The following is a 12,023-nucleotide window of genomic DNA, read 5'->3' as shown; positions in this document are numbered from 1 at the left end:
GTTCAGTTTCTCATTTTTTTTTTTAAAGAAGGGTTTGCTGATCTGGTTAAGGATAGGTGGATAACATAGTAATAAGATGCCATTTACATGTAAAATCTTTGTTATTCCCACAACATCAATAGATGGTAATGCTCTCCATTTCACAGATGAGGAAACTGAGGCTCAGAGAGGTTAGCTTGCTGGTTGAGGAGGGTGGAGCCCAGATCACCCTTGGCTCTGCACTCACTGCTGGGTCCCAGTAACACACAGCTGCTGATGGTTAGCTACTCCATTTCCTGACACTGGGTCTATAAATGAAGTTTCTCACAAGTTTCGAGTGGATCTTCTCCACAGCGGGTGTTCAAAGGAGTAAGATTTTTAATTGAATTGTAATGTCTTTCTCAACTCGCTACACTGAGACACTCTCTTACTAGGTGGAAGAAGGGCTTGCATGGTCTGCTGCAGCCAAAATATTTCAGTGGATGAAATGAAGTTCGTGAAATGACATGGTGACATTAGATGAGATCCACTGTGCTTAGGGCGGTAAGGTCATAGACAGATTGTGGCGTGAGCATCACTGTGTGTTTGGGTGATGCTGAAAGGAGGCTGCTGTCCTGCTAGCAGTGGCAGGAGTGGGGACTCGAGGTGGGGGAGTGAGTCCTCAGAGACAAAGAAGCCAGAGAAGGCAGATTCATATCAGCCCATGTGAGCCTGGGGCCCAGACTTTACTTTTACTCAAAGTGATGAATTTCTAAGCTCAGATGCCCTTGGCTCTTCACTAGGTGAGGATGTGGCCTCCAGCTGCCTTGCTCCCTCTCAGTCCTCACCATGAGTGCCCACTTGGTGAGGGGAAGGGGCCACAGGCTGGAACCAGGCTTCTGATTTGAATCCTGGTTCTTCCTCTTACTCACAGGAGTCTGCCCTGCTTTGGCCACAGCCAGGATGCCCACCGCCCAAGTCCCCAAACCCACAGGCGGCCTGGAGAATGCCAGCTGCAGCACACTCATTCCCTTGGCCAGCCTAAGTTCTGCGACTGTGAAATGGGTGAACTTCCACCTCCACTGCAGATTGGACTGAAAGAGACCCTTTAACGCTGACTCCATCTGGTTACCTAGAAGGGTGCCTTTAACCAGTGAGCTAGCTTTAACCACTTCCATCAGTGATGAGGGACTTGGCAGAGTGAGGTTCACAGGTGCGTTCCGCCCCTCAGAGCATTCTTTCCCCCACAGCCCCTACCAGCTGCCAACCCCCATGCCAGGGGTTGTGCGTTTACACCAGCTCATCTCACCTGAGTCATGCTGTTCCGACATCTTTTTACTCATCTTTTGTTCATTTCATAGAAATTTCTATGGCAACTGTGCCAGTGTTTTTAATTCTCCCAACTTTGCGTGTGTGAGAAGATTCTGCTTTCTATTTTGCCGAGATCATGATCACTTTCTTCCCCATCTCCACACTCATCTCTCTTCTCTCTACCTTGGAGTGGGTAGCGGGTCTCCCTGTTATAAGGTAACACCTCCAGCTCACCTCCAGGCCTGCCCTCTGCTCCCCAGGGACCCCAGCCTAGCACTCATTGGCTCCCTCCACTCTTATCTCCCTTCACTGGATTCCTTCCCTTTGGGTTATGATCACCTCAGCTTGCCATTTCCCTAAAAAAGTAGACAAAACAAGACAAACGTAATAAGCAACATCAAAGTTCCCAAAAGTGCTCAATGCCACCATCATCTACCCAGTATTATGATCACTCTTGCTTCCTGGGGCAGAGAGACTCCCCAGTGCAAGAGACTGGCTTTCTGGGTCTGGGGCCACCACTCATTGGTGTGTGAGTCTGGACAAGTCACACCCGTCCTCTGAAGCCTCAGCCTTTCTATCTAATCTGGGGATGAAAATGGTACCCATGTCAAAGGGTGCCGAGGGTACCCAGTGAGAGTGAGCAGTTGGAGGAGAAGGGGGCGATACAGGATGAGATGGCTTGACAGCATCACCGACTCAATGGACGTGAGTTTGAGCAAACTCCAGGAGATAGTGAAGGACAGGGAATCCTGGTGTGCTGCAGTCCATGGGGTCAGAGAAAGTCAGACATGACTGAGTGAGTGAATAACAACAACAAAGTCTGTAGACAGGGTTTGCCTCTGTGTCCCCAATATGATGAACTCTGAGCTTGTGACTCAGGGAAGGTACCTGTTGTTAATATCACGCAACTATCAAAAATGTCTCAAAGGCAGTTTGAGATGACTGCAGCTTGTCCCTCCTGTTACTGCCCTGTTCATCCCTCACCTCTGCACATTCTGTCCTCCTTGCTCTGTCAATGCTTTTCTTTTAAAACACCAAATATACCCCGTGTCACTGACTCTGTGGGGCAAACCGCCTTCCTCAAATTGCCTCCCTTTGGCTCTCCCGGGTGGTGCCCTTGGATCTCCTCCCAGCAGCTCCTGCTTTGCTGCTTCTTCCATTCTCCACGGTCACCTCCATGCCCTGGGCTCCTCCTCATCCCTCTCCTCTCCATCCTCTTTGGTGTGACCTCATTCATCCTGGAGCTCCACACTCACCCTTGCAGACAGACATCTGGGAAACCAGCCTTTCTAGCCCCACTCCTTGCTGCAGAGCCCCCGACCTCCCTTCCCCAACGCTGGCTGACAGCGAGGATGAAAACCCAGACTTGTAACCAAAGGCCAGAGTGGCCACTGTCCACTGAAACTTGATTTTTTAAACAAGCTAAGATGATTCATGAAAACCAAGAAAAATAATACATGAATTTTAAAAAGTGGATGACCCAGTCCCTCTCGGTTGGAAACAGACTACTCAGTTATCTCCATTTGGAAGGTGGATCTGAAGGGGAAATTTGGCAGAGGCTGGACTGGTTGGTCTTAGAACCTCTTCCAAGTGTGGATTCTATGCATCTCTGATCATCACCTGGAGTCTCACCGGTGCTTCAGGATTGAGCTCATCTAGCGCCAAGCTCCTCACCTGTCTCCCAAATCTGATCTTTTTGTAACACTCCTCATTCCAAATAAAAGCATCATGATCTCAGTCATTCGAGTTAGAAACCTAGATTCCTCTTGCGCCTCCACTCCCCCTCCCACCCCACAGGTGATTATGCACCAGGCCCTCCTGACTCTGCCTCCTTAACGGCAATGGCTTCCCATCCTTCATCCTTCATTCCTGTGCTCCAGGCAGAGTCCTCCTGGCTTCTCCCTGCAGCTGCAATGACTCCCTACATCATGGCCTGACCTTGGCATCTCCTGGTTGTGCCATGCATCGCCTGCCTGTCTGGCATGCCTTCCTTACTCCGCTGGCCATGACAGTCCAGTTCTTTCTAGAGAAAGACCCCCACCCACTCTTGGCCCCTGTGGATCCTCCAGTGGTGGGCATGTGACTTGGTCCTGACCACTCACTGCATCACGTTCTTCAGCGAGAGTGAGTGATTAAGGGGTGAGCTCACAACCCAAGTGGAGCTGGTCAGAACCAGCTGAGTTGAGATGCAGAGTCATGACTGTATCCCTCTACATGCTGGCACGCCTGGATCTGACTCACGCAGAGACCTTCCCACAAGGAAGCTTGCTGATACCACTCTGATGGGACTTTATCTGGCACCTATAACTGAAAAGGTCCCAACAGATGCAGTTTCAGGCCTACCTCCTAACTGCCACCATTTCTTTCTTTCTTTCTTTCAATATTTATTTGGCTGTGTTGGATCTTAGTTGTGTTATGTGGGATCTTTCATTACGGCGTGTGGGCTCAGTAGTTGAGGTGTGTGGGTTTAGTTGCCCTGCAGTGGGCAGGATCTTAGTTCTCTGATCAGGGATCAAACCCATGTCCCCTGCACTGCAAGGCAGATTCTTAACCACTGGACCACCAGGGTAAGTCCCCACTGTTTCTTTCTAAGACAGCAATCCTGGGACTTCCCTGGCAGTCCAGTGGTTAAGACTTCGCCTTCCAACACAGGGGGTGTGGTTTGATCCCTGGTCAGGGAGCTAAGACCCCACATGCCTTGTGGCCAAAAAGCCAAAACATAAAACAGAAGCAATATTGTAACAAATTCAATAAAGATTAAAAAAAACAACAACACAGCAATCCTTAGCCTTTCCCTGCCATGGTTGCCATGCTGGGTGGCACGACCGTTTGCAACGTGCTCTCATTCTTGTCACACCATTCGCTTCCCTTAAGAAAGAACCTCGGGATGTTAGTGTGAGTGATGTCGTATAGTGCTAACCTTGAATCCTTTCGAATCATCACATCCCGAACTTCAATGTTTATTTTTAGAAACAGATTTCTTGCCGCTGCCTACATCACAATTGATGCCATGATTGAATGTCATCTTTCTAAACCTGAATCTGTCCATGTCAGTCCTCACCTTCAAACCTCCCTGGGAGTATTCAGAGCTGGTTGTGAGAGGTGCTTTCTGCCACCCAATCCTACCTCAATGCCCCATTCCTTCCTACAGTAGTCCTGGTATTTTAAAAGGGAAATACAGCAGAAGACTGATTTTTTGGAAGCAGAAACATGGGACCTCAGAAAAGAAAACACAGCTCAAGCATTCATTCATTCATTCCTCCTTAAGTGCCTGCTCCATGCCAGACACTGCTTTGATACTCAGGAAATAAGACATAAGATTCTTGCTTTCAAGGTGCCCATGATCTAGGGAGGGAAAATCAAAAAATAAATAGAAAACAAAGAACTTATAGATAGTGGTAAGTTGCCTGGATTGGGAAGATCCCCTGGAGGAGGGCATGGCAACCCACTCCAGCATTCTTGCCTGGAGAATCTCCACGGATATAGGAGACTGTCCATGGGGTCACAAAGAGTCAAACACAACTGAGTGACTAAGCCCAAGTACTCCGCAAAAAGCTCTTAGAAATGATGTGATGGTGATTTAAGACCTACTTTCATTCTTTTTTTTTTTTCCCCTTTTTTTTGGCTGTTTGATCCATGCCGCTTGTGGGATTTTAGTTCCCTGATCAGGGATTGAGCCCTGGCCTTTGGCAGTGAGGGTGTGGAGGCCTAACCCTGCACCACCAGGGAATTCCCAAGACCTACTTTCAGTGAGATATTCAGGGAAAGCCTCTTTGGGGAGAGGACACGTAAGCTGAGATCTTCATACCAAGCAAGAATAACCTCAACACAATAACAAATACCAGTGAAAACAGAGGCAGAGGCTCACCCACTAACCACAGCATTTGATGTTCACTGCAAAGTAATTTTCAAACTATTCTAATTTAAAAATCATATTCTCCCTCAAAATACTTCTTTTGGAAAGGACTTTAAAAGTTTTATTGAAAAGTCCAACTTTTTACTTGCCAACATGAAAACAAAACTCTTCGGTGGTTTTGTAAATGGAAAAATGTTTTACTTTTCCCTACCTGGGACCATTCAGGGGTAGATGAACATGAGACGAGAGCTCCAAACATCTCCAAGTAGGGGGAAGAAAAAGCCATCCGTGAGTCTCGATCAAATATTAAGAGACACTTAATATTATATTAATATAATATTATTATAATGTAAACATTATAATATAATTATTGTATTAATATATTATTATAATATAAACATTATAATATAATTATTATATTAATATAATATTATTATAATATAATTATTATATTAATATAATATTATTATATTAATATAATATTATTATAATATAATTATTATATTAATATAATATTATTATAATATAAACATTATAATATAATTATATTAATATAATATTAAGAGACACTTAATATAATATCCTAAGGAGTACCTTTTACAGACTGGATTAAAAAACAAAACTACAGCATTACAGTTTTTTGAAGTTAAAATGAAGCACTGTCTTAATGGCTTACAAATAAAGACTTTGCACCCAAATGCCATTCTTTGCTTCTAGCAAGAGAAGCTAAAGGAGAAAAAACAATCAAGAAGTGTCGCACGGCACTGGAGTTGAGAGGCTCTTAGAAGTAACCTGCGCCTGCCCACAAGGCAAGGCCAACCACAAGCTTTGGGAGGGACAGGATGTGAGTCTGGCGAGAGGACCCTGAATCTTACAGCCTTTCTGACGGGGCAGGTCGGTGGTTTCTCCCAGAGGTGGTTGTGTTGGGGTGATGGGTTCTGCTGGATGGCTGTCTGTCCTCAAGGCCATGATAGGATCAAGGCGTTTTGAGCTGAGCTGGTCCTAAAGACGCCAGTTTAAGCAGAGTGGGTAAGTCCACTAGCTTTGGAATTAGACCAGACTTGGGTGGAAAATGAGGTTCCATACAACACTTACGACTGTAACAAATTATAAAGCAGACATTAGTGTTGAAGAAAGCATATGACAAAGCAAGTCTAATTTGACCCCATGGAAGGGCTTGAAGTAGCTTATGACTGTAGATCCAAGCCAGGACAACTGGGAAATAATCTCTGTGTCTGCCTGGGTTTCATATGGCAAATCGCTCACATTGTACCATCTTTACTCACTCTTTCTTGGAGCAATAATCTTGTTAAAAACAAAACAAAGAAGGCAACAAGATTAAGACATATTTTGAAACAAAGTGGCTTCATTAGTTTTGCAGTTAATTCCTGGTGCTATCATCATCTTCAAGACAGATTATCCTTTTTCTGGGTAGAAAGAATCCTAACAGCCACCTCCACATACAGGCACACACACCCACGGACACAGAAAACCAAGGCTGGGGGAAGACTGATGCATTTCTGAAAGAAGAAAAAAAATATCCTGGAGACAGAAAGAAAAAGGAATCAAGTCTGGTTTTATGTGTCACATACATACATAAATAAGGCGGTATCAGGTGTTTAAGATGGGCCTACTCTGATTCATGATCCATCACATTCTGCCATCAAAACGTTTAGAGAGGCTGTGAGACCACAGGGATTTATTGTATCGACAATTCCCGGTGTAACCTTTTCGTTTCGCTCCTGTGGGTGATTTGAGCACACTTCATCTTCTCGAAGCTGGGAGAGAAGTGAGATTTTTCCATTCCCCAGACACAGATCAGGGCGAGACAAGGCTTTTCAGCAGGCGCTTAGATTCTGTCTGTCAGATCCCTTTCTCCATTCTGTCCCCGACCCCCTCCCTCCAGCCCATCCTTTGCATCCCCAAACCCAGAGCTTTCTCTTGAACCTCTTTCATCTCTACCTCGAAGAGACTTCCCTTCATCTCAAAGCCTGGAATAAAGGCTGAAGGTTTACTCATATTCTCTGATAGAATGTCCTTCACAAAGCCATTCATCCAAGCCAGTTAGATCCCAGACAAAATCACACAAATTAAAGCCACATCCAGGGGCTGTATTTCTGCATCTCTTTGCCCAGGAGCCAGGGTATCACAGGCTGAATATGGTGGTCCTCAAAGACATCCAGGTCCTAAGCCCTAGAACCTGGGAATGTGACCTTCTGTGGCAAAAGGGACTTTGATGAAGTGATTAAGGACAGTGGGAGAGATTATCCTGGATCATCCAAGTGCACCCTAAATAAAATCACAAGTGTTCTTACAGAGGGAGGCAGAGGGAGATCTGACTACAGATGAGGAGGGGACGATGTGGGGATGGAGACTGGAGTGATACACTTTGAAGAAGGCACCACAAGCCAAGGAATGCAGGCAGCCACTAGATGCTGAAAAAGGCAAGGAGCCTGCAGAAGCAGAGTTGGATATGACTTAGCAAAAGCATTAGGCGTTCAGTCATATCTGATGCTTTGTGACCCCATGAACTGTAGTCCACCAGACTCCTCTGTCCATGGGATTCTCCAGGCAAGAATGTTGGACTGGGTTGTCATTCCCTTATCCAAGGGATCTTCCCTACCCAGGGATTGAACCCGGGGCTCTTGCACTGCAGGCAGATTCTTTACCACTGAGCCACCAGGGAGAATTAGCAAAAGATTTACTGAAGAGTCAGACATGACTTAGCGACTGAACAAGAACAACTGTAGAAGAAATTGGCCCTGCCAACACCTTCACTTTAGCCTTGTGGATCTGATTGCTGGCTTCTGACCCTTAGTGCTGTTTTGTTATTGGTTACAGCATCCATGGGACACCCCTGCAGTGGGCCAGCTGAGCTAGGTTTGCAGCCTGTGACTTTCCTGTCACTCCTGACCTCCCCTTTGGTGAGCTGCTCCCTCTTTCCAGGCAGAAGCTAGAGGCCCCCGTTCCAATGGGAGGCCTTGGGAATGAGAAGCTGGCTGCTGCCTTGGGAATGAGTAATAAGTTGGTGACCACAGCCTGTGGGGCTCTGATCCACAAGGCCAGGATCTGCTGCCTTCAGTTTCCATAAAATTGTCCTAGTTAGGATGATGCTCTCTGCTTCAGCCTTTAGAAAAACACACGTGAGCGTGCACAGATTCACACCAGCATGGCCTGTTTGCCTATCAGGTTCCTGATCCCCCTTCCTCCATTATCTTCCATAGCCACCACCCTGACCCCAGTCACCATCACCTCTTGTCTGGGCCCCTGTGATCACCTCCTCCCTGGCCGTCTAGCTAGTCCCATTCATGCCCTACCCTCTTTTTTTTTTTTTTTTAAATTTTAAATTTTATTTTATTTTTAAACTTTACAATATTGTATTGGTTTTGCCAAATATTGAAATGAATCCGCCACAGGTATACATGTGCTCCCCAACCTGAACCCTCCTCCCTCCTCCCTCCCCATACCATCCCTCTGGGTCGTCCCAGTACACCAGCCCCAAGCATCCAGTATCGTGCATTGAACCGGACTGGCGACTCGTTTCATACATGATATTATACATGTTTCAATGTCATTCTCCCAAATCATCCCACCCTCTCCCTCTCCCACAGACTCCATAAGACTGTTCTATACATCAGTGTCTCTTTTGCTGTCTCGTATACAGGGTTATTGTTACCATCTTTCTAAATTCCATATATATGCGTTAGTATACTGTATTGGTGTTTTTCTTTCTGGCTCACTTCACTCTGTATAATAGGCTCCAGTTTCATCCACCTCATTATAACTGATTCAAATGTATTCTTTTTAATGGCTGAGTAATACTCCATTGTGTATATGTACCATAGCTTTCTTATCCATTCATCTGCTGATGGAGCCCTACCTCTTCAACTCATCCTCCAGAAAGATCTGCAAACCTGAATCCGAGCTTGTCCAGCCCCACTCATTCTACAAATGGGGAAACTGGGGCTTAGAGAGGTACCCATGCTCCTGGGAGGGTACATGGACTGGGGAGGCTTTGGACAAGTGGCCTCTGGCAGCCACGGGCGAGGGCTGCCCCACCTGGACCTGGGACACCTCTCAGGTGAGGTGAGGATCAGCTTTGGGTTGAAAGGGTGAGGATTCTGGTTGGCTTTGCCGATGTGATGTCTTGGCTGAATAGCCCAAGGACTGGGCAGGGCTGGGGGTGGGGAATGAGCAGGGGGTGCCGCCTGACCGCTCCCTCTCCTTCTCCCAGCGCATAAGGCTGGCCGTGTCCGGAGTTTCCCCACCCCCAACATGTCTGGGATGCAGAGGGAAAGTTGGAAGGCAGAGTCTCTTTTGGGATCACTACCATGGGCTTCCCTGGTAGCTCAACTGGTAAAGAATCCGCAATGCATCTGCAATGCAAGAGATTCTGGTTCGATTCCTGGGTTGGGAAGATCCCCTGGAGAAGGGAACAGCTACCCACTCCAGTATTCTGTCCTGGAGAATTCCATGGACTGTATAGTCCATGGGGTCACAAAGAGTCAGACACGACTGAGCGACTTTCACTTTCACCATGGAGGCAGAATTCTTACCAGTCAGTCCTGGGTGGAAGGGTTCTAGAAAAGTATGATTTTTCTAAACAATTTAAGCTTGAGAAAGAACCTATAAGGTTCCCTACTCTTCCAGAATTCCCCTTTTATATTTTCTAAGCAATTTTGCAAGCTGCTGCTCTTTGGTAGAAAATTACCAATCTGTGTGTGTCCCCTTTTGCCAACAGCCCAGTCCCTCCTCTCCGCATCAATGATAATAACAGTAACGATGGTGCTGGGAATCAACATCCTTCAGAACTGGAACGTGCATTATGGTTCTCGGAACACTTTACCTGTGTCATTGCTCAGGAGCTGTTAATCCTGAGGAGGCGGAGCCGGAAATACTATAGCGTGTTTTCCCCACGAGGCCCCTGAGGCTGAGATTTCCTTTGGTGATTGTCTCAGAACCTTCCTTACACCAGCTCTCTGCTGTTCCCTTCCTGTTGTGCCAACAGGTGGTACAGCGCTGAGCCAGTCTCCCGAATTGAAGTTTGAACCCAAGCCCGATCTTTCTCTTGCCCGCCCCCCCCTTTTTTTTGGTGGGATACAACATTAATTAATTATAACCAACTATGTGGCATCCATAGCTTCCTATGTAGTTAGATCTTTATGGCAACTGCTGTACTCTATAAATCTGAAACAATATACTTTGTGGATTTTTTTTTTTTTTCACATATGATGGGCCTGTTTTTGAGATTTCTTTTTGTCCTTTTCCAGAGGAGTTTCCAGCTGACAGTCATGACAGGCTCCAACATGCTATGACCCTGGGTGTGGGAGCTTGGTCAAAATATTAAAAACATGCTGACGAATATCAAGAAGCAAAACCCTATATACAAATGAGAAATGGGGTTATTTCTCAGCTGATTAAATGGGTCAGAATGGTCACTGAGCATTGGTTGATGAAATATCAGCACGCTCACAGGGGAAGAAATTTTAAAAAATTGCAGGCTCAGTGTCATGAGTGGTATTAAAATGAAAAATGTTAAAATAACATCTTGTTCGAGGGACAGAGCATTTCAGAGAGAAAAGGATATCTCAGTTTTCTCATTTGTATCATGGGGATAATAACTGAAATTATCCCTCAGACAGTTGTTGTGAGAATCAAATAATAAGATCAATCAAAGAAAAGCAGAATACAGCTTGGTGTACAGAAAGTATCCAATGTATTCTATCTAGTTAATTAGAGAATAAAAACAGAAATAGCAAAAACAGTAACAATAATAATAGGGAGTCTTGTTTGCTTCCCAGGTGGCCCTAGTGGTAAGGAACCCGCCTGCCAACGCAGGATACGTAAGAGATGCGGGTTTGATCCCTGGGTCGGGAAAATCCCCTGGAGAAGGGCACGGCAACCCGCTCCAGCATTCTTGCCTGGAGAATCCCACGGACAGAGGAGCCTGGTGGGCTACAGTCCTTGAGGTCACACAGCCAGACACTAAAGCAACCTAGCACACATCTAGTTTGCGAACCCAACTTGTCGCAAGCCGAGGTGATCATCTGGCTTCCTCCTTTTTCTCCCGTGCCTGCAGGGCCACCAGACTCTCTGTCACTCATGCTGATGACACAAAATCATCTTGGCTACGACCTCCGGTGTCATTTGTCCTGTGTGCGCCCGAGGCGTGTCACCCTAGTTCATGAGTCTGTCTCCTTCATTCGATTCCAAGCTGTATCATTTGTGTGTAACACCAAAGATATTTACACACTGGTCCAAGCCGTCACCACACCTCATCTAGACTGCTGAAATGGAATGACGGTCTTTCCTTCCACGGTCTCCCTTATTCCAGCCTGCCTGTGCCTTCTGCCAGGCAAAGCTCCCCCGATCTCTGATTTTACTCTGCCTCTTAGGTCAGTAACAACCAGTCTGGGTTCCCATGCTCATGAATCCCATTCTAACTTGTCTGATGAGCTTTCAGGGTCCCCAAGGCTCTAACCAAAACTCACACAAGCTTCTCCCTGAAACCTCCGCCCCCAGCAGGCTCTTTACATCCCTGCCACCTCCCAGGTGGTTCAGCAGCACAGAAAGAACCCACCTGTAATGCAGGAGACACGGCAGGAACCATGGGTTGGATCCCTGGGTTGGGAAGATCCCCTGGAGGAGGGCATGGCCACCCACTTCAGTATTCTTGCCTGGAGCATCCCATGGACAAAGGAGCCTGGTGGGCTACAGTCCATAGGATCACAAAGAGCTGGACACGACTGAAGCAACTTAGTACCAGAAGCTAGGAGATAGGTCTGGAACAGATCTTTCCCTAGTGCCTTCAGGGGAAGCATGACTTCAGTTTTCCAGAACCGTGAGACAGAAAGTTTCTACTGTTTTCAGCCACCGAATCGGCGGTGCTTTGGTGAAG

At 46.5% G+C, this 12,023-nt stretch overlaps 1 protein-coding gene across 11 annotated transcripts in view; it reads right to left on the bottom strand.

Moving 5' to 3' along the window:
* The window catches only part of ZHX2 (zinc fingers and homeoboxes 2), a 181,433-nt gene that overhangs the window by 33,973 nt on the left and 135,437 nt on the right, over positions 1-12,023 (bottom strand). The window lies entirely within an intron of this gene.

The sequence above is a fragment of the Bos grunniens genome, chromosome 14 (genome assembly GCF_055505025.1).
Source record: "Bos grunniens cultivar Pamir isolate PY7600 chromosome 14, Bosgru_T2T1.0, whole genome shotgun sequence".
In the NCBI taxonomy this organism is placed as follows: Eukaryota; Metazoa; Chordata; class Mammalia; order Artiodactyla; family Bovidae; genus Bos; species Bos grunniens.
Note: the sequence above shows the minus strand (reverse complement) of the source record. Positions and strands in the feature narration are given on the sequence as shown.